At 35.7% G+C, this 27,473-nt stretch overlaps 8 non-coding genes across 8 annotated transcripts; all 8 read right to left on the bottom strand.

Moving 5' to 3' along the window:
• Positions 1–326: 326 nt before the first annotated feature.
• Positions 327–419, bottom strand: TRNAI-UAU (transfer RNA isoleucine (anticodon UAU)). Its single transcript is given in 2 exon segments — positions 327–362; positions 382–419. It is a non-coding gene; the product is annotated as a tRNA-Ile (tRNA).
• A 2,600-nt stretch (positions 420–3,019) lies between these two features.
• Positions 3,020–3,112, bottom strand: TRNAI-UAU (transfer RNA isoleucine (anticodon UAU)). The gene is given in 2 exon segments: positions 3,020–3,055; positions 3,075–3,112. It is a non-coding gene; the product is annotated as a tRNA-Ile (tRNA).
• Positions 3,113–5,681: 2,569 nt separating this feature from the next.
• TRNAI-UAU (transfer RNA isoleucine (anticodon UAU)) lies at positions 5,682–5,774 on the bottom strand. The gene is given in 2 exon segments: positions 5,682–5,717; positions 5,737–5,774. It is a non-coding gene; the product is annotated as a tRNA-Ile (tRNA).
• A 5,290-nt stretch (positions 5,775–11,064) lies between these two features.
• On the bottom strand, positions 11,065–11,157 carry TRNAI-UAU (transfer RNA isoleucine (anticodon UAU)). The gene is given in 2 exon segments: positions 11,065–11,100; positions 11,120–11,157. It is a non-coding gene; the product is annotated as a tRNA-Ile (tRNA).
• A 5,287-nt stretch (positions 11,158–16,444) lies between these two features.
• Positions 16,445–16,537, bottom strand: TRNAI-UAU (transfer RNA isoleucine (anticodon UAU)). The gene is given in 2 exon segments: positions 16,445–16,480; positions 16,500–16,537. It is a non-coding gene; the product is annotated as a tRNA-Ile (tRNA).
• A 1,699-nt stretch (positions 16,538–18,236) lies between these two features.
• TRNAI-UAU (transfer RNA isoleucine (anticodon UAU)) lies at positions 18,237–18,329 on the bottom strand. The gene is given in 2 exon segments: positions 18,237–18,272; positions 18,292–18,329. It is a non-coding gene; the product is annotated as a tRNA-Ile (tRNA).
• A 5,335-nt stretch (positions 18,330–23,664) lies between these two features.
• On the bottom strand, positions 23,665–23,757 carry TRNAI-UAU (transfer RNA isoleucine (anticodon UAU)). The gene is given in 2 exon segments: positions 23,665–23,700; positions 23,720–23,757. It is a non-coding gene; the product is annotated as a tRNA-Ile (tRNA).
• A 3,523-nt stretch (positions 23,758–27,280) lies between these two features.
• TRNAI-UAU (transfer RNA isoleucine (anticodon UAU)) lies at positions 27,281–27,373 on the bottom strand. The gene is given in 2 exon segments: positions 27,281–27,316; positions 27,336–27,373. It is a non-coding gene; the product is annotated as a tRNA-Ile (tRNA).
• Between the last annotated feature and the right edge of the window lie 100 nt (positions 27,374–27,473).

Here is a 27,473-nt window from a genome sequence, read left to right as displayed (position 1 = left end):
TTACCAAGTCCAGCAAGAAATGTGCTGGTACTATCCAGAGCTGTCAGTATGGATTATCATGCTATATTGCAGAAAATCAATTTGATGCAACTGCTTTACCAACAGTATGTTAATCTTTTCCATTGCTGTTTTGTTGGCTGACTGAAGGAAGATATGCAGTGCATTTGAACCAAAGCAGATGTGTGCTGACAACTTAAATGCACAATCATGTTTGTGATTTTTCTTTCTTTCTTCCATCCTTTGTAATATCATATTAAATATTAAGGTAGCAGTTTATAATCAATGACTAATGACATAAGAAAAGGAAAAAAAACAGTGTACAAAGATGCTCCAGGTGAGGCTTGAACTCACAACCTCAGCATTGCTCAACAGATACTGTCTTATAAGTACCGCGCGCTGACCAATTGCGCCACTGGAGCACTTTGCAGCATTTATTGGTTATGCTAGATGTGGATTTTATTCAATACAATCAGTACAGTCATAAGAATTGAAAAAGAAAATCATTTTTGGTGATGAATGATGAGCAACAAAGGAACATGCATGCTAGATGGCACTTGAATAAGCTGTCCATGGTGATAGAAAAGGTTTAAAAACAACAACAACAATGTTATCATAATTAATGTCATATTTTAGCTTCTGTGGTCATTTTTTACAAGCTAAACACTGCAAGACTGTTTTACAGTTGAAGCAAGGATAAAATATCAACTCTAGTGATGAGACACTTGCTGTAAATAACTTCCAACTCAGACGGGACTTAAACCCACAATCACTGGCTTAGGAGAACAGTGCCTTACCCATTATGCCAGTGGTGCTTACTGATGTCTTTATTTAAGACTGATAGGTTTTTAATAGTCAATTATTTATGTTTGAAAAAAATTGAAGCTGTTTACTGTGTTCTTTGCATTACCAAGTCCTGCAAGAAATGTGCTGGTACTATCCAGAGCTGTCAGTATGGATTATCATGCTATATTGCAGAAAATCAATTTGATGCAACTGCTTTAGCAACAGTATGTTAATCTTTTCCATTGCTGTTTTGTTGGCTGACTGAAGGAAGATATGCAGTGCATTTGAACCAAAGCAGATGTGTGCTGACAACTTAAATGCACAATCATGTTTGTGTTTTTTCTTTCTTTCTTCCATCCTTTGTAATATCATATTAAATATTAAGGTAGCAGTTTATAATCAATGACTAATGACAAGGAAAAAAAACAGTATACAAAGATGTTCCAGGTGAGGCTTGAACTCAAAACCTCGGCATTGCTCAACAGATACTGTCTTATAATTACCGCGCGCAGACCAATTGCGCCACTGGAGCACTTTGTAGTTTTAATTTGTTATGCTAGATGTGGATTTTATTCAATACAATCAGTACAGTCATAAGAATTGAAAAAGAAAATCATTTTTGGTGATGAATGATGAGCAACAAAGGAACATGCATGCCAGATGGCACTTGAATAATCTGCCCACGATGATAGAAAAGGTTTAAAAAAAAACAACAACAATGTTATTTTTGTCATATTTTAGCTTCTGTGGTCATTTTTTACAAGCTAAACACTGCAAGACTGTTTTACAGTTGAAGCAAGGATAAAATATCAACTCTAGTGATGAGGCACTTGCTGTAATGACTTCCAACTCAGACGGGACTTAAACCCACAACCACTGGCTTAGGAGAACAGTGCCTTATCCATTATGCCAGTTGTGCTTACTGATGTCCTTATTTAAGACTGATAGGTTTTTAATAGTCAATTATTTATTTTTGAAAAAAAGTGAAGCTGTTTACTGTGTTCTTTGCATTACCAAGTCCAGCAAGAAATGTGCTGGTACTAACCAGAGCTGTCAGTATGGATTATCATGCTATATTGCAGAAAATCAATTTGATGCAACTGCTTTACCAACAGTATGTTAATCTTTTCCATTGTTGTTTTGTTGGCTGACTGAAGGAAGATATGCAGTGCATTTGAACCAAAGCAGATGTGTGCTGACAACTTAAATGCACAATCATGTTTGTGTTTTTTCTTTCTTTCTTCCATCCTTTGTAATATCATATTAAATATTAAGGTAGCAGTTTATAATCAATGACTAATGACATAAGAAAAGGAAAAAAAAACAGTATACAAAAATGCTCCATGTGAGGCTTGAACTCACAACCTCGGCATTGCTCAACAGATACTGTCTTATAAGTACCGTACGCTGACTAATTGTGCCACTGGAGCGCTTTTCAGCATTAATTGGTTATGCTAGATGTGGATTTTATTCAATACAATCAGTATAGTCATAAGAATTGAAAAAGAAAATCATTTTTGGTGATGAATGATGAGCAACAAAGGAACATGCATGCCAGATGGCACTTGAATAAGCTGTCCACGGTGATAGAAAAGGTTTAAAAAACAACAACAACAACAATGTTATCATAACTAATGTCATATTTTAGCTTCTGTGGTAATTTTTTACAAGCTAAACGCTGCAAGACTGTTTTACAGTTGAAGCAAGGATAAAATATCAACTCTAGTGATGAGACACTTGCTGTAATGACTTCCAACTCAGACGGGACTTAAACCAACAACCACTGGCTTAGGAGAACAGTGCCTTACCCATTATGCCAGTGGTGCTTACTGATGTTCTTATTTAGGACAGTTAGGTTTTTAATAGTCAATTATTTATTTTTGAAAAAAATTGAAGCTGTTAACTGTGTTCTTTGCATTACCAAGTCCAGCAAGAAATGTGCTGGTACTATCCAGAGCTGTCAGTATGGATTATCATGCTATATTGCAGAAAATCAATTTGATGCAACTGCTTTACCAACAGTATGTTAATCTTTTCCATTGCTGTTTTGTTGGCTGACTGAAGGAAGATATGCAGTGCATTTGAACCAAAGCAGATGTGTGCTGACAACTTAAATGCACAATCATGTTTGTGATTTTTCTTTCTTTCTTCCATCCTTTGTAATATCATATTAAATATTAAGGTAGCAGTTTATAATCAATGACTAATGTCAAGGGAAAAAAACTGTATACAAAGATGCTCCAGGTGAGGCTTGAACTCACAACCTCAGCATTGCTCAACAGATACTGTCTTATAAGTACCGCGTGCTGACCAATTGCACCACTGGAGCACTTTGCAGCATTCATTGGTTATGCTAGATGTGGATTTTATTCAATACAATCAGTACAGTCATAAGAATTGAAAAAGAAAATCATTTTTTGTGATGAATTATGAGCAACAAATGAACATGCATGTCAGATGGTACTTGAATAAGCTGTCCACGATGATAGAAAAGGTTTAAAAAAAACAACAACAATGTTATCATAATAAATGTCATATTTTAGCTTCTGTGGTCATTTTTTACAAGCTAAACACTGCAAGACTGTTTTACAGTTGAAGCAAGGCTAAAATATCAACTCTAGTGATGAGACACTTGCTGTAATGACTTCCACCCCATATGGGACTTGGACCCCCTGGCTTAGGAGGGCAGTGACTTATCCATTATGCCAGTGGTGCTTACTGATGTCCTTATTGAAGACTGATAGGTTTTTAATAGTCAATTATTTATTTTTGAAAAGAAGTGAAGCTGTTTACTGTGTTCTTTGCATTACCAAGTCCAGCAAGAAATGTGCTGGTACTAACCAGAGCTGTCAGTATGGATTATCATGCTATATTGCAGAAAATCAATTTGATGCAACTGCTTTACCAACAGTATGTTAATCTTTTCCATTGCTGTTTTGTTGGTTGACTAAGCAGTGCATTTGAACCAAAGCAGATGTGTGCTGACAACTTAAAAGCACAATCATGTTTGTGTTTTTTCTTTCTTTCTTCTATCCTTTGTAATATCATATTAAATATTAAGGTAGCAGTTTATAATCAATGACTAATGACATAAGAAAAGGAAAAAAAACAATATACAAAGATGCTGCAGGTGAGGCTTGAACTCACAACCTCAGCATTGCTCAACAGATACTGGCTTATAAGTACTGCGCGCTGACCAATTGCGCCACTGGAGCACTTTGCAGCATTAATTGGTTATGCTAGATGTGGATTTTATTCAATACAATCAGAACAGTCATAAGAATTGAAAAAGAAAATCATTTTTGGTGATGAATGATGAGCAACAAAGGAACATGCATGCCAGATGGCACTTGAATAAGCTGTCCACGGTGATAGAAAAGGTTTAAAAAACAACAACATCAATGTTATCATAATTAATGTCATATTTTAGCTTCTGTGGTCATTTTTTACAAGCTAAACACTGCAAGACTGTTTTACAGTTGAAGCAAGACTAAAATATCAACTCTAGTGATGAGACACTTGCTGTAATGACTTCCACCCCATATGGGACTTGGACCCCCTGGCTTAGGAGGGCAGTGACTTATCCATTATGCCAGTGGTGCTTACTGATGTCCTTATTGAAGACTGATAGGTTTTTAATAGTCAATTATTTATTTTTGAAAAAAAGTGAAGCTGTTTACTGTGTTCTTTGCATTACCAAGTCCAGCAAGAAATGTGCTGGTACTATCCAGAGCTGTCAGTATGGATTATTATGCTATATTGCAGAAAATCAATTTGATGCAACTGCTTTACCAACAGTATGTTAATCTTTTCCATTGCTGTTTTGTTGGTTGACTAAGCAGTGCATTTGAACCAAAGCAGATGTGTGCTGACAACTTAAATGCACAATCATGTTTGTGTTTTTTCTTTCTTTCTTCTATCCTTTGTAATATCATATTAAATATCAAGGTAGCAGTTTATAATCAATGACTAATGACAAGGAAAAAAAACAGTATACAAAGATGCTCCAGGTGAGGCTTGAACTCAAAACCTCGGCATTGCTCAACAGATACTGTCTTATAAGAACCACGCGCAGACCAATTGCGCCACTGGAGCACTTTGTAGCATTAATTTGTTATGCTAGATGTGGATTTTATTCAATACAATCAGTACAGTCATAAGAATTGAAAAAGAAAATCATTTTTGGTGATGAATGATGATCAACAAAGGAACATGCATGCCAGATGGCACTTGAATAAGCTGCCCACGGTGATAGAAAAGGTTTAAAAAAAACAACAACAATGTTATTTTTGTCATATTTTAGCTTCTGTGGTCATTTTTTACAAGCTAAACACTGCAATACTGTTTTACAGTTGAAGCAAGGATAAAATATCAACTCTAGTGATGAGGCACTTGCTGTAATGACTTTCAACTCAGACGGGACTTAAACCCACAACCACTGGCTTAGGAGAACAGTGCCTTATCCATTATGCCAGTGGTGCTTACTGATGTCCTTATTTAAGACTGATAGGTTTTTAATAGTCAATTATTTATTTTTGAAAAAAAGTGAAGCTGTTTACTGTGTTCTTTGCATTACCAAGTACAGCAAGAAATGTCTTGGTACTAACCAGAGCTGTCAGTATGGATTATCATGCTATGTTGCAGAAAATCAATTTGATGCAACTGCTTTACCAACAGTATGTTAATCTTTTCCATTGCTGTTTTGTTGGCTGACTGAAGGAAGATATGCAGTGCATTTGAACCAAAGCAGATGTGTGCTGACAACTTAAATGCACAATCATGTTTGTGTTTTTTCTTTCTTTCTTCCATCCTTTGTAATATCATATTATTTATTAAGGTAGCAGTTTATAATCAATGACTAATGACATAAGAAAAGGAAAAAAATCAGTATACAAAGATGCTCCAGGTGAGGCTTGAACTCACAACCTCAGCATTGCTCAACAGATACTGTCTTATAAGTACCACGCGCTGACCAATTGCGCCACTGGAGCACTTTGCAGCATTAATTGGTTATGCTAGATGTGGATTTTATTCAATACAATCAGTACAGTCATAAGAATTGAAAAAGAAAATAATTTTTGGTGATGAATGATGAGCAACAAAGGAACATGCATGCCAGATGGCACTTGAATAAGCTGTCCACGGTGATAGAAAAGGTTTAAAAAACAACAACAACAATGTTATAATAATTAATGTCATATTTTAGCTTCTGTGGTCATTTTTTACAAGCTAAACACTGCAAGACTGTTTTACAGTTGAAGCAAGGATAAAATATCAACTCTAGTGATGAGGCACTTGCTGTAATGACTTCCAACTCAGACGGGACTTAAACCCACAACCACTGGCTTAGGAGAACAGTGCCTTATCCATTATGCCAGTTGTGCTTACTGATGTCCTTATTTAAGACTGATAGGTTTTTAATAGTCAATTATTTATTTTTGAAAAAAAGTGAAGCTGTTTACTGTGTTCTTTGCATTACCAAGTCCTGAAAGAAATGTGCTGGTACTATCCAGAGCTCTCAGTATGGATTATCATGCTATATTGCAGAAAATCAATTTGATGCAACTGCTTTACCAACAGTATGTTAATCTTTTCCATTGCTGTTTTGTTGGCTGACTGAAGGAAGATATGCAGTGCATTTGAACCAAAGCAGATGTGTGCTGACAAATTAAATGCACAATCATGTTTGTGTTTTTTCTTTCTTTCTTCCATCCTTTGTAATATCATATTAAATATTAAGGTAGCAGTTTATAATCAATGACTAATGACAAGGGAAAAAAACAGTATTTAAAGATGTTCCAGGTGAGGCTTGAACTCAAAACCTCGGCATTGCTCAACAGATACTGTCTTATAAGTACCGCGCGCAGACCAATTGCGCCACTGGAGCACTTTGTAGTTTTAATTTGTTATGCTAGATGTGGATTTTATTCAATACAATCAGTACAGTCATAAGAATTGAAAAAGAAAATCATTTTTGGTGATGAATGATGAGCAACAAAGGAACATGCATGCCAGATGGCACTTGAATAATCTGCCCACGATGATAGAAAAGGTTTAAAAAAAAACAACAACAATGTTATTTTTGTCATATTTTAGCTTCTGTGGTCATTTTTTACAAGCTAAACACTGCAAGACTGTTTTACAGTTGAAGCAAGGATAAAATATCAACTCTAGTGATGAGGCACTTGCTGTAATGACTTCCAACTCAGACGGGACTTAAACCCACAACCACTGGCTTAGGAGAACAGTGCCTTATCCATTATGCCAGTTGTGCTTACTGATGTCCTTATTTAAGACTGATAGGTTTTTAATAGTCAATTATTTATTTTTGAAAAAAAGTGAAGCTGTTTACTGTGTTCTTTGCATTACCAAGTCCAGCAAGAAATGTGCTGGTACTAACCAGAGCTGTCAGTATGGATTATCATGCTATATTGCAGAAAATCAATTTGATGCAACTGCTTTACCAACAGTATGTTAATCTTTTCCATTGCTGTTTTGTTGGCTGACTGAAGGAAGATATGCAGTGCATTTGAACCAAAGCAGATGTGTGCTGACAACTTAAATGCACAATCATGTTTGTGTTTTTTCTTTCTTTCTTCCATCCTTTGTAATATCATATTAAATATTAAGGTAGCAGTTTATAATCAATGACTAATGACATAAGAAAAGGAAAAAAAAACAGTATACAAAAATGCTCCATGTGAGGCTTGAACTCACAACCTCAGCATTGCTCAACAGATTCTGTCTTATAAGTACCGTGCGCTGACTAATTGCGCCACTGGAGCGCTTTTCAGCATTAATTGGTTATGCTAGATGTGGATTTTATTCAATACAATCAGTACAGTCATAAGAATTGAAAAAGAAAATCATTTTTGGTGATGAATGATGAGCAACAAAGGAACATGCATGCCAGATGGCACTTGAATAAGCTGTCCACGGTGATAGAAAAGGTTTAAAAAACAACAACAACAATGTTATCATAATTAATGTCATATTTTAGCTTCTGTGGTCATTTTATACAAGCTAAACGCTGCAAGACTGTTTTACAGTTGAAGCAAGGATAAAATATCAACTCTAGTGATGAGACACTTGCTGTAATGACTTCCAACTCAGACGGGACTTAAACCAACAACCACTGGCTTAGGAGAACAGTGCCTTACCCATTATGCCAGTGGTGCTTACTGATGTTCTTATTTAGGACAGTTAGGTTTTTAATAGTCAATTATTTATTTTTGAAAAAAATTGAAGCTGTTAACTGTGTTCTTTGCATTACCAAGTCCAGCAAGAAATGTGCTGGTACTATCCAGAGCTGTCAGTATGGATTATCATGCTATATTGCAGAAAATCAATTTGATGCAACTGCTTTACCAACAGTATGTTAATCTTTTCCATTGCTGTTTTGTTGGCTGACTGAAGGAAGATATGCAGTGCATTTGAACCAAAGCAGATGTGTGCTGACAACTTAAATGCACAATCATGTTTGTGATTTTTCTTTCTTTCTTCCATCCTTTGTAATATCATATTAAATATTAAGGTAGCAGTTTATAATCAATGACTAATGACATAAGAAAAGGAAAAAAAACAGTGTACAAAGTTGCTCCAGGTGAGGCTTGAACTCACAACCTCAGCATTGCTCAACAGATACTGTCTTATAAGTACCGCGTGCTGACCAATTGCGCCACTGGAGCACTTTGCAGCATTTATTGGTTATGCTAGATGTGGATTTTATTCAATACAATCAGTACAGTCATAAGAATTGAAAAAGAAAATCATTTTTGGTGATGAATGATGAGCAACAAAGGAACATGCATGCTAGATGGCACTTGAATAAGCTGTCCACGGTGATAGAAAAGGTTTAAAAACAACAACAACAATGTTATCATAATTAATGTCATATTTTAGCTTCTGTGGTCATTTTTTACAAGCTAAACACTGCAAGACTGTTTTACAGTTGAAGCAAGAATAAAATATCAACTCTAGTGATGAGACACTTGCTGTAAATAACTTCCAACTCAGACGGGACTTAAACCCACAATCACTGGCTTAGGAGAACAGTGCCTTACCCATTATGCCAGTGGTGCTTACTGATGTCTTTATTTAAGACTGATAGGTTTTTAATAGTCAATTATTTATGTTTGAAAAAAATTGAAGCTGTTTACTGTGTTCTTTGCATTACCAAGTCCTGCAAGAAATGTGCTGGTACTATCCAGAGCTGTCAGTATGGATTATCATGCTATATTGCAGAAAATCAATTTGATGCAACTGCTTTACCAACAGTATGTTAATCTTTTCCATTGCTGTTTTGTTGGCTGACTGAAGGAAGATATGCAGTGCATTTGAACCAAAGCAGATGTGTGCTGACAACTTAAATGCACAATCATGTTTGTGTTTTTTCTTTCTTTCTTCCATCCTTTGTAATATCATATTAAATATTAAGGTAGCAGTTTATAATCAATGACTAGGAAAAAAAACAGTATACAAAGATGTTCCAGGTGAGGCTTGAACTCAAAACCTCGGCATTGCTCAACAGATACTGTCTTATAAGTACCGCGCGCAGACCAATTGCGCCACTGGAGCACTTTGTAGTTTTAATTTGTTATGCTAGATGTGGATTTTATTCAATACAATCAGTACAGTCATAAGAATTGAAAAAGAAAATCATTTTTGGTGATGAATGATGAGCAACAAAGGAACATGCATGCCAGATGGCACTTGAATAATCTGCCCACGATGATAGAAAAGGTTTAAAAAAAAACAACAACAATGTTATTTTTGTCATATTTTAGCTTCTGTGGTCATTTTTTACAAGCTAAACACTGCAAGACTGTTTTACAGTTGAAGCAAGGATAAAATATCAACTCTAGTGATGAGGCACTTGCTGTAATGACTTCCAACTCAGACGGGACTTAAACCCACAACCACTGGCTTAGGAGAACAGTGCCTTATCCATTATGCCAGTTGTGCTTACTGATGTCCTTATTTAAGACTGATAGGTTTTTAATAGTCAATTATTTATTTTTGAAAAAAAGTGAAGCTGTTTACTGTGTTCTTTGCATTACCAAGTCCAGCAAGAAATGTGCTGGTACTAACCAGAGCTGTCAGTATGGATTATCATGCTATATTGCAGAAAATCAATTTGATGCAACTGCTTTACCAACAGTATGTTAATCTTTTCCATTGTTGTTTTGTTGGCTGACTGAAGGAAGATATGCAGTACATTTGAACCAAAGCAGATGTGTGCTGACAACTTAAATGCACAATCATGTTTGTGTTTTTTCTTTCTTTCTTCCATCCTTTGTAATATCATATTAAATATTAAGGTAGCAGTTTATAATCAATGACTAATGACATAAGAAAAGGAAAAAAAAACAGTATACAAAAATGCTCCATGTGAGGCTTGAACTCACAACCTCGGCATTGCTCAACAGATACTGTCTTATAAGTACCGTACGCTGACTAATTGTGCCACTGGAGCGCTTCTCAGCATTAATTGGTTATGCTAGATGTGGATTTTATTCAATACAATCAGTATAGTCATAAGAATTGAAAAAGAAAATCATTTTTGGTGATGAATGATGAGCAACAAAGGAACATGCATGCCAGATGGCACTTGAATAAGCTGTCCACGGTGATAGAAAAGGTTTAAAAAACAACAACAACAACAATGTTATCATAACTAATGTCATATTTTAGCTTCTGTGGTAATTTTTTACAAGCTAAACGCTGCAAGACTGTTTTACAGTTGAAGCAAGGATAAAATATCAACTCTAGTGATGAGACACTTGCTGTAATGACTTCCAACTCAGACGGGACTTAAACCAACAACCACTGGCTTAGGAGAACAGTGCCTTACCCATTATGCCAGTGGTGCTTACTGATGTTCTTATTTAGGACAGTTAGGTTTTTAATAGTCAATTATTTATTTTTGAAAAAAATTTAAGCTGTTAACTGTGTTCTTTGCATTACCAAGTCCAGCAAGAAATGTGCTGGTACTATCCAGAGCTGTCAGTATGGATTATCATGCTATATTGCAGAAAATCAATTTGATGCAACTGCTTTACCAACAGTATGTTAATCTTTTCCATTGCTGTTTTGTTGGCTGACTGAAGGAAGATATGCAGTGCATTTGAACCAAAGCAGATGTGTGCTGACAACTTAAATGCACAATCATGTTTGTGATTTTTCTTTCTTTCTTCCATCCTTTGTAATATCATATTAAATATTAAGGTAGCAGTTTATAATCAATGACTAATGTCAAGGGAAAAAAACTGTATACAAAGATGCTCCAGGTGAGGCTTGAACTCACAACCTCAGCATTGCTCAACAGATACTGTCTTATAAGTACCGCGTGCTGACCAATTGCACCACTGGAGCACTTTGCAGCATTCATTGGTTATGCTAGATGTGGATTTTATTCAATACAATCAGTACAGTCATAAGAATTGAAAAAGAAAATCATTTTTGGTGATGAATTATGAGCAACAAATGAACATGCATGTCAGATGGTACTTGAATAAGCTGTCCACTGTGATAGAAAAGGTTTTAAAAAAACAACAACAATGTTATCATAATAAATGTCATATTTTAGCTTCTGTGGTCATTTTTTGCAAGCTAAACACTGCAAGACTGTTTTACAGTTGAAGCAAGGCTAATATATCAACTCTAGTGATGAGACACTTGCTGTAATGACTTCCACCCCATATGGGACTTGGACCACCTGGCTTAGGAGGGCAGTGACTTATCCATTATGCCAGTGGTGCTTACTGATGTCCTTATTGAAGACTGATAGGTTTTTAATAGTCAATTATTTATTTTTGAAAAAAAGTGAAGCTGTTTACTGTGTTCTTTGCATTACCAAGTCCAGCAAGAAATGTGCTGGTACTAACCATAGCTGTCAGTATGGATTATCATGCTATATTGCAGAAAATCAATTTGATGCAACTGCTTTACCAACAGTATGTTAATCTTTTCCATTGCTGTTTTGTTGGCTGACTGAAGGAAGATATGCAGTGCATTTGAACCAAAGCAGATGTGTGCTGACAACTTAAATGCACAATCATGTTTGTGTGCTTTCTTTCTTTCTTCCATCCTTTGTAATATCATATTAAATATTAAGGTAGCAGTTTATAATCAATGACTAATGACAAGGAAAAAAAACAGTATACAAAGATGCTCCAGGTGAGGCTTGAACTCAAAACCTTGGCATTGCTCAACAGATACTGTCTTATAAGTACCGCGCGCAGACCAATTGCGCCACTGGAGCACTTTGTAGCATTAATTTGTTATGCTAGATGTGGATTTTATTCAATACAATCAGTACAGTCATAAGAATTGAAAAAGAAAATCATTTTTGGTGATGAATGATGAGCAACAAAGGAACATGCATGCCAGATGGCACTTGAATAAGCTGCCCACGGTGATAGAAAAGGTTTAAAAAAAAACAACAACAATGTTATTTTTGTCATATTTTAGCTTCTGTGGTCATTTTTTACAAGCTAAACACTGCAAGACTGTTTTACAGTTGAAGCAAGGATAAAATATCAACTCTAGTGATGAGGCACTTGCTGTAATGACTTCCAACTCAGACGGGACTTAAACCCACAACCACTGGCTTAGGAGAACAGTGCCTTATCCATTATGGCAGTGGTGCTTACTGATGTCCTTATTTAAGACTGATAGGTTTTTAATAGTCAATTATTTATTTTTGAAAAAAAGTGAAGCTGTTTACTGTGTTCTTTGCATTAACAAGTCCAGCAAGAAATGTGCTGGTACTAACCAGAGCTGTCAGTATGGATTATCATGCTATATTGCAGAAGATCAATTTGATGCAACTGCTTTACCAACAGTATGTTAATCTTTTCCATTGCTGTTTTGTTGGCTGACTGAAGGAAGATATGCAGTGCATTTGAACCAAAGCAGATGTGTGCTGACAACTTAAATGCACAATCATGTTTGTGTGTTTTCTTTCTTTCTTCCATCCTTTGTAATATCATATTAAATATTAAGGTAGCAGTTTATAATCAATGACTAATGACATAAGAAAAGGAAAAAAAAACAGTATACAAAAAAACTCCATGTGAGGCTTGAACTCACAACCTCGGCATTGCTCAACAGATACTGTCTTATAAGTACCGCGCGCTGACCAATTGCGCCACTGGAGCGCTTTGCGGCATTAATTGGTTATGCTAGATGTGGATTTTATTCAATACAATCAGTACAGTCATAAGAATTGAAAAAGAAAATCATTTTTGGTGATGAATGATGAGCAACAAAGTAACATGCATGCCAGATGGCACTTGAATAAGCTGTCCACGGTGATAGAAAAGGTTTAAAAAACAACAACAACAATGTTATCATAATTAATGTCATATTTTAGCTTCTGTGGTAATTTTTTACAAGCTAAACACTGCAAGACTGTTTTACAGTTGAAGCAAGGATAAAATATCAACTCTAGTGATGAGACACTTGCTGTAATGACTTCCAACTCAGACGGGACTTAAACCCACAACCACAGGCTTAGGAGAACAGTGCCTTACCCATTATGCCAGTGGTGCTTACTGATGTTCTTATTTAGGACAGTTAGGTTTTTAATAGTCAATTATTTATTTTTGAAAAAAATTGAAGCTGTTTACTGTGTTCTTTGCATTACCAAGTCCAGCAAGAAATGTGCTGGTACTATCCAGAGCTGTCAGTATGGATTATCATGCTATATTGCAGAAAATCAATTTGATGCAACTGCTTTACCAACAGTATGTTAATCTTTTCCATTGCTGTTTTGTTGGCTGACTGAAGGAAGATATGCAGTGCATTTGAACCAAAGCAGATGTGTGCTGACAACTTAAATGCACAGTCATGTTTGTGTTTTTTCTTTCTTTCTTCCATCCTTTGTAATATCATATTAAATATTAAGGTAGCAGTTTATAATCAATGACTAATGTCAAGGAAAAAAAACAGTATACAAAGATGCTCCAGGTGAGGCTTGAACTCTCAACCTCAGCATTGCTCAACAGATACTGTCTTATAAGTACCGCGTGCTGACCAATTGCACCACTGGAGCACTTTGCAGCATTCGTTGGTTATGCTAGATGTGGATTTTATTCAATACAATCAGTACAGTCATAAGAATTGAAAAAGAAAATCATTTTTGGTGATGAATTATGAGCAACAAATGAACATGCATGTCAGATGGTACTTGAATAAGCTGTCCACGGTGATAGATAAGGTTTAAAAAAAACAACAACAATGTTATCATAATAAATGTCATATTTTAGCTTCTGTGGTCATTTTTTGCAAGCTAAACACTGCAAGACTGTTTTACAGTTGAAGCAAGGCTAAAATATCAACTCTAGTGATGAGACACTTGCTGTAATTAATTCCACCCCATATGGGAATTGGACCCCCTGGCTTAGGAGGGCAGTGACTTATCCATTATGCCAGTGGTGCTTACTGATGTCCTTTTTGAAGACTGATAGGTTTTTAATAGACAATTATTTATTTTTGAAAAAAAGTTAAGCTGTTTACTGTGTTCTTTGCATTACCAAGTCCAGCAAGAAATGTGCTGGTACTAACCAGAGCTGTCAGTATGGATTATCATGCTATATTGCAGAAAATCAATTTGATGCAACTGCTTTACCAACAGTATGTTAATCTTTTCCATTGCTGTTTTGTTGGCTGACTGAAGGAAGATATGCAGTGCATTTGAACCAAAGCAGATGTGTGCTGACAACTTAAATGCGCAATCATGTTTGTGTTTTTTCTTTCTTACTTCCATCCTTTGTAATATCACATTAAATATTAAGGTAGCAGGTAATCAATGACTAATGACATAAGAAAAGAAAAAAAAAACAGTATACAAAGCTGCTCCAGCTGATTCTTGAACTCACAACCTCGGCATTGCTCAACAGATACTGTCTTATAAGTACCGCGCGCTGACCAATTGCGCCACTTTAGCACTTTGCAGCATTAGTTGGTTATGCTAGATGTGGATTTTATTCAATACAATCAGTACAGTCATAAGAATTGAAAAAGAAAATCATTTTTGGTGATGAATTATGAGCAACAAATGAACATGCATGTCAGATGGCACTTGAATAAGCTGTCCACTGTGATAGAAAAGGTTTAAAAAAACAACAACAATGCTATCATAATTAATGTCATATTTTAGCTTCTGTGGTCATTTTTTTCAAGCTAAACACTGCAAGACTGTTTTACAGTTGAAGCAAGGATAAAATATCAACTCTAGTGATGAGACACTTGCTGTAATGACTTCCAACTCAGACGGGACTTAAACCCACAACCACTTGCTTAGGAGAACAGTGCCTTATCCATTATGCCATTGGTGCTTACTGATGTCTTTATTTAAGACTGATAGGTTTTTAATAGTCAATTATTTATTTTTGAAAAAAATTGAAGCTGTTTACTGTGTTCTTTGCATTACCAAGTCCAGCAAGAAATGTGCTGGTACTAACCAGAGCTGTCAGTATGGATTATCATGCTATATTGCAGAAAATCAATTTGATGCAACTGCTTTACCAACAGTATGTTAATCTTTTCCATTGCTGTTTTGTTGGCTGACTGAAGGAAGATATGCAGTGCATTTGAACCAAAGCAGATGTGTGCTGACAACTTAAATGCACAATCATGTTTGTGTTTTTTCTTTCTTTCTTCCATCCTTTGTAATATCATATTAAATATTAAGGTAGCAGTTTATAATCAATGACTAATGACATAAGAAAAGGAAAAAAAAACAGTATACAAAGATGCTCCAGGTGAGGCTTGAACTCACAACCTCGGCATTGCTCAACAGATACTGTTTTATAGGAACCGCGTGCTGCCCAATTTCACCACTGGAGCACTTTGCAGCATTAACTGGTTATGCTAGACATGGATTTTATTCAATACAATCAGTACAGTCATAAGAATTGAAAAAGAAAACAATTTTTGGTGATGAATGATGAGCAACAAAGGAACATGCATGCCAGATGGCACTTGAATAAGCTGTCCACGGTGATAGAAAAGGTTTAAAAAACAACAACAACAATGTTATCATAATAAATGTCATATTTTAGCTTCTGTGGTCATTTTTTGCAAGCTAAACACTGCAAGACTGTTTTACAGTTGAAGCAAGGATAAAATATCAACTCTAGTGATGAGACACTTGCTGTAATGACTTCCACCCCATATGGGACATGGACCCCCTGGCTTAGGAGGGCAGTGACTTATCCATTATGCCAGTGGTGCTTACTGATGTTCTTATTTAAGACTGTAAGGTTTTTAATAGTCAATTATTTATTTTTGAGCAAAAAGTTAAGCTGTTTACTGTGTTCTTTGCATTACCAAGTCCAGCAAGAAATGTGCTGGTACTAACAAGAGCTGTCAGTATGGATTATCATGCTTATTGCAGAAAATCAATTTGATGCAACTGCTTTACCAACAGTATGTTAATCTTTTCCATTGCTGTTTTGTTGGCTGACTGAAGGAAGATATGCAGTGCATTTGAACCAAAGCAGATGTGTGCTGACAACTTAAATGCACAATCATGTTTGTGTTTTTTCTTTCTTTCTTCCATCCTTTGTAATATTATATTAAATATTAAGGCTACCAGTTTATAATCAATGACAAATGACATAAGAAAAGGGAAAAAAAAAACAGTATACAAAGCTGCTCCAGGTGAGGCTTGAACTCACAACCTCGGAATTGCTCAACAGATACTGTCTTATAAGTACCGTGCGCTGACCAATTGCGCCACTGGAGCACTTAGCAGAAACAGTTGGTTATGCTAAATGTGGATTTTATTCAATACAATCAGTACAGTCATAAGAATTGAAAAATAAAATCATTTTTGGTGATGAATGATGAGCAACAAACGAACGTGCATGCCAGATGGCACTTGAATAAGCTGTCCACGGTGATAGAAAAGGTTTATAAAAAAACAACAACAATGCTATCATAATAAATGTCATTTTTTAGCTTCTGTGGTCATTTTTTACAAGCTAAACACTGCAAGACTGTTTCACAGTTGAAGCAAGGATAAAATATTAACTCTAGTGATGAGACACTTGCTGTAATGACTTCCACCCCAAATGGGACTTGGACCCCCTGGCTTAGGAGGGCAGTGACTTATCCATTATGCCAGTGGTGCTTACTGATGTTCTTATTTAAGACTGTTAGGTTTTTAATAGTCAATTATTTATTTTTGAGGAAAAAGTGAAGCTGTTTACTGTGTTCTTTGCATTACCAAGTCCAGCAAGAAATGTGCTGGTACTATCCAGAGCTGTCAGTATGGATTATCATGCTATATTGCAGAAAATCAATTTGATGCAACTGCTTTACCAACAGTATGTTAATCTTTTCCTTTGCTGTTTTGTTGGCTGGCTGACTGAAGGAAGATATGCAGTGCATTTGAACCAAAGCAGATGTGTGCTGACAACTTAAATGCACAATCATGTTTGTGTTTTTTCTTTCTTTCTTCCATCCTTTGTAATATCATATTAAATATTAAGGTAGCAGTTTATAATCAATGACTAATGACATAAGAAAAGGAAAAAAAAACAGTAGACAAACATGGTCCAGGCGAGGCTTGAACTCAAAACCTCAGCATTGCTCTACAGATACTATCTTATAAGTACCATGCGCGGACCAATTGCACCGCTGGAGCACTTTGCAGCATTGATTTGTTATGCTAGATGTGATACAATCAGTACAGTCATAAGAATTGAAAAAGAAAATCATTTTTGGAGATGAATGATGAGAAACAAAGGAACATGCATGCCAGATGGCACTTGAATAAGCTGTCCACGGTGATAGAAAAGGTTTAAAAAAAACAACAACAATGTTATCATAATAAATGTCATATTTTAGCTTCTGTGGTCATTTTTTGCAAGCTAAACACTGCAAGACTGTTTTACAGTTGAAGCAAGGATAAAATATCAACTCTAGTGATGAGATACTTGCTGTAATGAATTCCACCCCATAGGGGACTTGGACCCCCTGGCTTAGGAGGGCAGTGACTTATCCATTATGCAAGTGGTGCTTACTGATGTTCTTATTTAAGACTGTCAGGTTTTTAATAGTCAATTATTTATTTTTGAGGAAAAAGTGAAGCTGTTTACTGTGTTCTTTGCATTACCAAGTCCAGCAAGAAATGTGCTGGTACTATCCAGAGCTGTCAGTATGGATTATCATGCTATATTGCAGAAAATCAATTTGATGCAACTGCTTTACCAACAGTATGTTAATCTTTTAAATTGCTGTTTTGTTGGCTGACTGAAGGAAGATATGCAGTGCATTTGAACCAAAGCAGATGTGTGCTGACAACTTAAATGCACAATCATGTTTGTGTTATTTCTTTCTTTCTTCCATCCTTTGTAATATCATATTAAATATTAAGGAAGCAGTTTATAATCAATGACTAATGACATAAGACAAGGAAAAAAAAAAACAGTATACAAAGATGCTCCAGGTGAGGCTTGAACTCACAACCTCGGCATTGCTCAACATATACTGTCTTATAAGTACCGCGCGCTGACCAATTGCACCACTGGAGCACTTTGCAGCATTAGTTGGTTTTGCTAGATGTGGATTTTATTCAATACAATCAGTACAGTCATAAGAATTGAAAAAGAAAATAATTTTTGGTGATGAATGATGAGCAACAAAGGAACATGCATGCCAGATGGCACTTGAATAAGCTGTCCACGGTGATAGAAAAGGTTTAAAAAACAACAACAACAATGTTATCATAATTAATGTCATATTTTAGCTTCTGTGGTCATTTTTTGCAAGCTAAACACTGCAAGACTGTTTTACAGTTGAAGCAAGGATAAAATATCAACTCTAGTGATGAGACACTTGCTGTAATGACTTCCAACTCAGACGGGACTTAAACCCACAAGCACTGGCTTAGGAGAACAGTGCCTTATCCATTATGCCAGTGGTGCTTACTGATGTCCTTATTTAAGACTGATAGGTTTTTAATAGTCAATTATTTATTTTTGAGGAAAAAGTGAAGCTGTTTACTGTGTTCTTTGCATTACCAAGTCCAGCAAGAAATGTGCTGGTACTATCCAGAGCTGTCAGTATGGATTATCATGCTATATTGCAGAAAATCAATTTGATGCAACTGCTTTACCAACAGTATGTTAATCTTTTAAATTGCTGTTTTGTTGGCTGACTGAAGGAAGATATGCAGTGCATTTGAACCAAAGCAGATGTGTGCTGACAACTTAAATGCACAATCATGTTTGTGTTTTTTCTTTCTTTATTCCATCCTTTGTAATATCATATTAAATATTAAGGAAGCAGTTTATAATCAATGACTAATGACATAAGAAAAGGAAAAAAAAACAGTATACAAAGATGCTCCAGGTGAGGCTTGAACTCACAACCTCTGCATTGCTCAACAGATTCTGTCTTATAAACACCGCGCGCTGACCAATTGCGCCACTGGAGCTCTTTGCAGCATTAATTGGTTATGCTAGATGTGGATTTTATTCAATACAATCAGTACAGTCATAAGAATTGAAAAAGAAAATCATTTTTGGTGATGAATGATGAGCAACAAAGGAACATGCATGCCAGATGGCACTTGAATAAGCTGTCCACGGTGATAGAAAAGGTTTAAAAAACAACAACAACAATGTTATCATAATTAATGTCATATTTTAGCTTCTGTGGTCACTTTTTACAAGCTAAACACTGCAAGACTGTTTTACAGTTGAAGCAAGGATAAAATATCAACTCTACTGATGAGACACTTGCTGTAATGACTTCCAACTCAGACGGGACTTAAACCCACAACCACTGGCTTAGGAGAACAGTGCCTTATCCATTATGCCAGTGGTGCTCACTGATGTCCCTATTTAAGACTGTTAGGTTTTTAATAGTCAATTATTTATTTTTGAAAAAAAGTGAAGCTGTTTACTGTGTTCTTTGCATTACCAAGTCCAGCAAGAAATGTGCTGGTACTATCCAGAGCTGTCAGTATGGATTATCATGCTATATTGCAGAAAATCAATTTGATGCAACTGCTTTACCAACAGTATGTTAATCTTTTAAATTGCTGTTTTGTTGGCTGACTGAAGGAAGATATGCAGTGCATTTGAACCAAAGCAGATGTGTGCTGACAACTTAAATGCACAATCATGTTTGTGTTTTTTCTTTCTTTCTTCCATCCTTTGTAATATCATATTAAATATTAAGGTAGCAGTTTATAATCAATGACTAATGACATAAGAAAAGGAAAAAAAAAATAGTATACAAAGATGCTCCAGGTGAGGCTTGACCTCACAACCTTGGCATTGCTCAACAGATACTGTCTTATAAGTTTTGCGTGCTGACCAATTGCGCCACTGGAGCACTTTGCAGCATTAATTGGTTATGCTAGATGTGGATTTTATTCAATACAATCAGTACATTCATAAGAATTGAAAAAGAAAATCATTTTTGGTGATGAATGATGAGCAACAAAGGAACATGCATGCCAGATGGCACTTGAATAAGCTGTCCACGGTGATAGAAAAGGTTTAAAAAACAACAACAACAATGTTATCATAATAAATGTCATATTTTAGCTTCTGTGGTCATTTTTTACAAGCTAAACACTGCAAGACTGTTTTACAGTTGAAGCAAGGATAAAATATCAACTCTAGTGATGAGACACTTGCTGTAATGACTTCCAACTCAGACGGGACTTAAACCCACAACCACTGGCTTAGGAGAACAGTGCCTTATCCATTATGCCAGTGGTGCTTACTGATGTCCTTATTTAAGACTGATAGGTTTTTAATAGTCAATTATTTATTTTTGAAAAAAAGTGAAGCTGTTTACTGTGTTCTTTGCATTACCAAGTCCAGCAAGAAATGTGCTGGTACTATCCAGAGCTGTCAGTATGGATTATCATGCTATATTGCAGAAAATCAATTTGATGCAACTGCTTTGCCAACAGTATGTTAATCTTTTCCATTGCTGTTTTGTTGGCTGATTGAAGGAAGATATGCACTGCATTTGAACCAAAGCAGATGTGTGCTGACAACTTAAATGCACAATCATGTTTGTGTTTTTTCTTTATTCCATCCTTTGTAATATCATATTAAATATTAAGGTAGCAGTTTATAATCAATGACTAATGACATAAGAAAAGGAAAAAAAAAATAGTGTACAAAGATACTCAAGGTGAGGCTTGACCTCACAACCTTGGCATTGCTCAACAGATACTGTATTATAAGTTTCACGCGCTGACCAATTGCGCCACTGGAGCACTTTGCAGCATTAATTGGTTATGCTAGATGTGGATTTTATTCAATACAATCAGTACATTCATAAGAATTGAAAAAGAAAATCATTTTTGGTGATGACTGATGAGCAACAAAGGAACATGCATGCCAGATGGCACTTGAATAAGCTGTCCACGGTGATAGAAAAGGTTTTAAAAACAACAACAACAACAACAATGTTATCATAATAAATGTCATATTTTAGCTTCTGTGGTCATTTTTTACAAGCTAAACACTGCAAGACTGTTTTACAGTTGAAGCAAGGATAAAATATCAACTCTAGTGATGAGACACTTGCTGTAATGACTTCCAACTCAGACGGGACTTAAACCCACAACCACTGGCTTAGGAGAACAGTGCCTTATCCATTATGCCAGTGGTGCTTACTGATGTCCTTATTTAAGACTGATAGGTTTTTAATAGTCAATTATTTATTTTTGAAAAAAAGTGAAGCTGTTTACTGTGTTCTTTGCATTACCAAGTCCAGCAAGAAATGTGCTGGTACTATCCAGAGCTGTCAGTATGGATTATCATGCTATATTGCAGAAAATCTATTTGATGCAACTGCTTTACCAACAGTATGTTAATCTTTTCCATTGCTGTTTTGTTGGCTGACTGAAGGAAGATATGCAGTGCATTTGAACCAAAGCAGATGTGTGCTGACAACTTAAATGCACAATCATGTTTTTGTTTTTTCTTTCTTTCTTCCATCCTTTGTAATATCATATTAAATATTAAGGTAGCAGTTTATAATCAATGACTAATGACATAAGAAAAGGAAAAAAAAAACAGTACACAAAGATGCTCCAAGTGAGGCTTGAACTCACAACCTCGGCATTGCTCAACAGATACTGTCTTATAAGTTTCGTGCGCTTACCAATTGTGCCACTGGAGCATTTTGCTGCATTAATTGGTTATGCTAGATGTGGATTTTATTCAATACAATCAGTACATTCATAAGAATTGAAAAAGAAAATCATTTTCAGTGATGAATGATGAGCAACAAAGGAACATGCATGCCAGATGGCACTTGAATAAGCTGTCCACGGTGATAGAAAAGGTTTAAAAAACAACAACAACAACAATGTTATCATAATAAATGTCATATTTTAGCTTATGTGGTCATTTTTTACAAGCTAAACACTGCAAGACTGTTTTACAGTTAAAGCAAAGATAAAATATCAACTCTAGTGATGAGACACTTGCTGTAATGACTTCCAACTCAGACGGGACTTAAACCCACAACCACTGGCTTAGGAGAACAGTGCCTTATCCATTATGCCAGTGGTGCTTACTGATGTCATTATTTAAGACTGATAGGTTTTTAATAGTCAATTATTTATTTTTGAAAAAAAGTGAAGCTGTTTACTGTGTTCTTTGCATTACCAAGTCCAGCAAGAAATGTGCTGGTACTATCCAGAGCTGTCAGTATGGATTATCATGCTATATTGCAGAAAATCAATTTGATGCAACTGCTTTACCAACAGTATGTTAATCTTTTCCATTGCTGTTTTGTTGGCTGACTGAAGGAAGATATGCAGTGCATTTGAACCAAAGCAGATGTGTGCTGACAACTTAAATGCACAATCATGTTTGTGTTTTTTCTTTCTTCCATCCTTTGTAATATCATATTAAATATTAAGGTAGCAGTTTATAATCAATGACTAATGACATAAAAAAAGGAAAAAAAAACATTATACAAAGCTGTTCCAAGTGAGGCTTGAACTCACAACATCGGCATTGCTCAACAGATACTGTCTTATAAGTACCGCGCGCTGACCAATTGCGCCACTGGAGCACTTTGCAGCATTAATTAGTTATGCTAGATGTGGATTTTATTCAATACAATCAGTACAGTCATAAGAATTGAAAAAGAAAATCATTTTTGGTGATGAATGATGAGCAACAAAGGAACATGCATGCCAGATGGCACTTGAATAAGCTGTCCACGGTGATAGAAAAGGTTTAAAAAACAACAGCAACAATGTTATCATAATTAATGTCATATTTTAGCTTCTGTGGTCACTTTTTACAAGCTAAACACTGCAAGACTGTTTTACAGTTGAAGCAAGGATAAAATATCAACTCTACTGATGAGACACTTGCTGTAATGACTTCCAACTCAGACGGGACTTAAACCCACAACCACTGGCTTAGGAGAACAGTGCCTTATCCATTATTCCAGTGGTGCTCACTGATGTCCTTATTTAAGACTGTTAGGTTTTTAATAGTCAATTATTTATTTTTAAAAAAAAGTGAAGCTGTTTACTGTGTTCTTTGCATTACCAAGTCCAGCAAGAAATGTGCTGGTACTATCCAGAGCTGTCAGTATGGATTATCATGCTATATTGCAGAAAATCAATTTGATGCAACTGCTTTACCAACAGTATGTTAATCTTTTCCATTGCTGTTTTGTTGGCTGACTGAAGGAAGATATGCAGTGCATTTGAACCAAAGCAGATGTGTGCTGACAACTTAAATGCACAATCATGTTTGTGTTTTTTCTTTCTTTCTTCCATCCTTTGTAATATCATATTAAATATTAAGGTAGCAGTTTATAATCAATGACTAATGACATAAGAAAAGGAAAAAAAACAGAATACAAAGATGCTCCAGGTGAGGCTTGAACTCACAACCTCGGCATTGCTCAACAAATACTGTCTTATAAGTACCACGCGCTGACCAATTGCGCCACTGGAGCACTTTGCAGCATTAATTGGTTATGCTAGATGTGGATTTTATTCAATACAATCAGTACATTCATAAGAATTGAAAAAGAAAATCATTTTTGGTGATGAATGATGAGCAACAAAGGAACATGCATGCCAGATGGCACTTGAATAAGCTGTCCACAGTGATAGAAAAGGTTTAAAAAACAACAACAACAACAATGTTATCATAATTAATGTCATATTTTAGCTTCTGTGGTCATTTTTTACAAGCTAAACACTGCAAGACTGTTTTACAGTTGAAGCAAGGATAAAATATCAACTCTAGTGATGAGACACTTGCTGTAATGACTTCCAACTTAGACGGGACTTAAACCCACAACCACTGGCTTAGGAGTACAGTGCCTTATCCATTATGCCTGTGGTGCTTACTGATGTCCTTATTTAAGACTGATAGGTTTTTAATAGTCAATTATTTATTTTTGAAAAAAGTGAAGCTGTTTACTGTGTTCTTTGCATTACCAAGTCCAGCAAGAAATGTGCTGGTACTATCCAGAGCTGTCAGTATGGATTATCATGCTATATTGCAGAAAATCAATTTGATGCAACTGCTTTACCAACAGTATGTTAATCTTTTCCATTGCTGTTTTGTTGGCTGACTGAAGGAAGATATGCAGTGCATTTGAACCAAAGCAGATGTGTGCTGACAACTTAAATGCACAATCATGTTTGTGTTTTTTCTTTCTTTCTTCCATCCTTTGTAATATCATATTAAATATTAAGGTAGCAGTTTATAATCAATGACTAATGACATAAGAAAAGGAAAAAAAAATAGTATACAAAGATGCTCCAGGTGAGGCTTGACCTCACAAGCTTGGCATTGCTCAACAGATACTGTATTATAAGTTTCGCGCGCTGACCAATTGCTCCACTGGAGCACTTTGCAGCATTAATTGGTTATGCTAGATGTGGATTTTATTCAATACAATCAGTACATTCATAAGAATTGAAAAAGAAAATCATTTTTGGTGATGAATGATGAGCAACAAAGGAACATGCATGCCAGATGGCACTTGAATAAGCTGTCCACGGTGATAGAAAAGGTTTAAAAAACAACAACAACAATGTTATCATAATAAATGTCATATTTTAGCTTCTGTGGTCATTTTTTACAAGCTAAACACTGCAAGACTGTTTTACAGTTGAAGCAAGGATAAAATATCAACTCCACTGATGAGACACTTGCTGTAATGACTTCCAACTCAGACGGGACTTAAACCCACAACCACTGGCTTAGGAGAACAGTGCCTTATTCATTATGCCAGTGGTGCTTACTGATGTCCTTATTTAAGACTGATAGGGTTTTAATAGTCAATTATTTATTTTTGAAAAAAAATTTAAGCTGTTTACTGTGTTCTTTGCATTACCAAGTCCAGCAAGAAATGTGCTGGTACTATCCAGAGCTGTCAGTATGGATTATCATGCTATATTGCAGAAAATCAATTTGATGCAACTGCTTTACCAACAGTATGTTATTCTTTTCCATTGCTGTTTTGTTGGCTGACTGAAGGAAGATATGCAGTGCATTTGAATCAAAGCAGATGTGTGCTGACAACTTAAATGCACAATCATGTTTGTGTGTTTTCTTTCTTTCTTCCATCCTTTGTAATATCATATTAAATATTAAGGCTACAAGTTTATAATCAATGACTAATGACATTAGAAAAGGAAAAAAAACAGTGTACAAAGATGCTCCAGGTGAGGCTTGAACTCACAACCTTGGCATTGCTCAACAGATACTGTCTTATAAGTACCGCGTGCTGACCTACTGCACCACTGGAGCACTTTGCAACATTGATTGGTTATGCTAGATGTGGATTTTATTCAATGCAATCAGTACAGTCATAAGAATTGAAAAAGAAAATCATTTTTGGTGATGAATGATGAGCAACAAAGGAACATGCATGCCAGATGGTACTTAAATAAGATGTCCACGGTGATAGAAAATGTTTAAAAAAAACAACAACAATGTTATCATAATAAATGTCATTTTTTAGCTTCTGTGGTCATTTTTTGCAAGCTAAACACTGCAAGACTGTTTTACAGTTGAAGCAAGGATAAAATATCAATTCTAGTGATGAGACACTTGCTGTAATGACTTCCACCCCATATGGAACTTGGACCCCCTGTCTTAGGAGGGCAGTGACTTATCCATTATGCCAGTGGTGCTTACTGATGTTCTTATTTAAGACTGATAGGTTTTTAATAGTCAATTATTTATTTTTGAAAAAATGTGAAGCTGTTTACTGTGTTCTTTGCATTACCAAGTCCAGCAAGAAATGTGCTGGTGCTATCCAGAGCTGTCAGTATGGATTATCATGCTATATTGGAGAAAATCAATTTGATGCAACTGCTTTACCAACAGTATGTTAATCTTTTCCATTGCTGTTTTGTTGGCTGACTGAAGGAAGATATGCAGTGCATTTGAACCAAAGCAGATGTGTGCTGACAACTTAAATGCACAATCATGTTTGTGTTTTTTCTTTCTTTCTTCCATCCTTTGTAATATCATATTAAATATTAAGGTAGCAGTTTATAATCAATGACTAATGACATAAGAAAAGGAAAAAAAAACATTATACAAAGATGCTCCAGGTGAGGCTTGACCTCACAACCTTGGCATTGCTCAACAGATACTGTCTTATAAGTTTCGCGCGCTGACCAATTGCGCCACTGGAGCACTTTGCAGCATTAATTGGTTATGCTAGATGTGGATTTTATTCAATACAATCAGTACATTCATAAGAATTGAAAAAGAAAATCATTTATGGTGATGAATGATGAGCAACAAAGGGACATGCATGCCAGATGGCACTTGAATAAGCTGTCCACGGTGATAGAAAAGGTTTAAAAAACAACAACAACAACAATGTTATCATAATAAATGTCATATTTTAGCTTCTGTGGTCATTTTTTACAAGCTAAACACTGCAAGACTGTTTTACAGTTGAAGCAAGGATAAAATATCAACTCTAGTGATGAGACACTTGCTGTAATGACTTCCAACTCAGACGGGACTTAAACCCACAACCACTGGCTTAGGAGAACAGTGCCTTATCCATTATGCCAGTGGTGCTTACTGATGTCCTTATTTAAGACTGATAGGTTTTTAATAGTCAATTATTTATTTTTGAAAAAAAGTGAAGCTGTTTACTGTGTTCTTTGCATTACCAAGTCCAGCAAGAAATGTGCTGGTACTATCCAGAGCTGTCAGTATGGATTATCATGCTATATTGCAGAAAATCAATTTGATGCAACTGCTTTACCAGCAGTATGTTAATCTTTTCCATTGCTGTTTTGTTGGCTGACTGAAGGAAGATATGCAGTGCATTTGAACCAAAGCAGATGTGTGCTGACAACTTAAATGCACAATCATGTATGTGTGTTTTCTTTCTTTCTTCCATCCTTTGTAATAGCATATTAAATATTAAGGTAGCAGTTTATAATCAATGACTAATGACATAAAAAAAGGAAAAAAAAAACATTATACAAAGCTGCTCAAGGTGAGGCTTGAACTCACAACCTCGGCATTGCTCAACAGATACTTTATTATAAGTACCGCGCGCTGACCAATTGCGCCACTGGAGCACTTTGCAGCGTTAATTGGTTATGCTAGATGTGGATTTTATTCAATACAATCAGTACAGTCATAAGAATTGAAAAAGAAAATAATTTTTGGTGATGAATG

Source organism: Pseudophryne corroboree, unplaced genomic scaffold (genome assembly GCF_028390025.1).
Source record: "Pseudophryne corroboree isolate aPseCor3 unplaced genomic scaffold, aPseCor3.hap2 scaffold_2338, whole genome shotgun sequence".
NCBI classification, from domain to species: Eukaryota; Metazoa; Chordata; class Amphibia; order Anura; family Myobatrachidae; genus Pseudophryne; species Pseudophryne corroboree.
The sequence above is the reverse complement of the archived record's forward strand: the minus strand, read 5'-3'. Positions and strand labels throughout refer to the sequence as shown.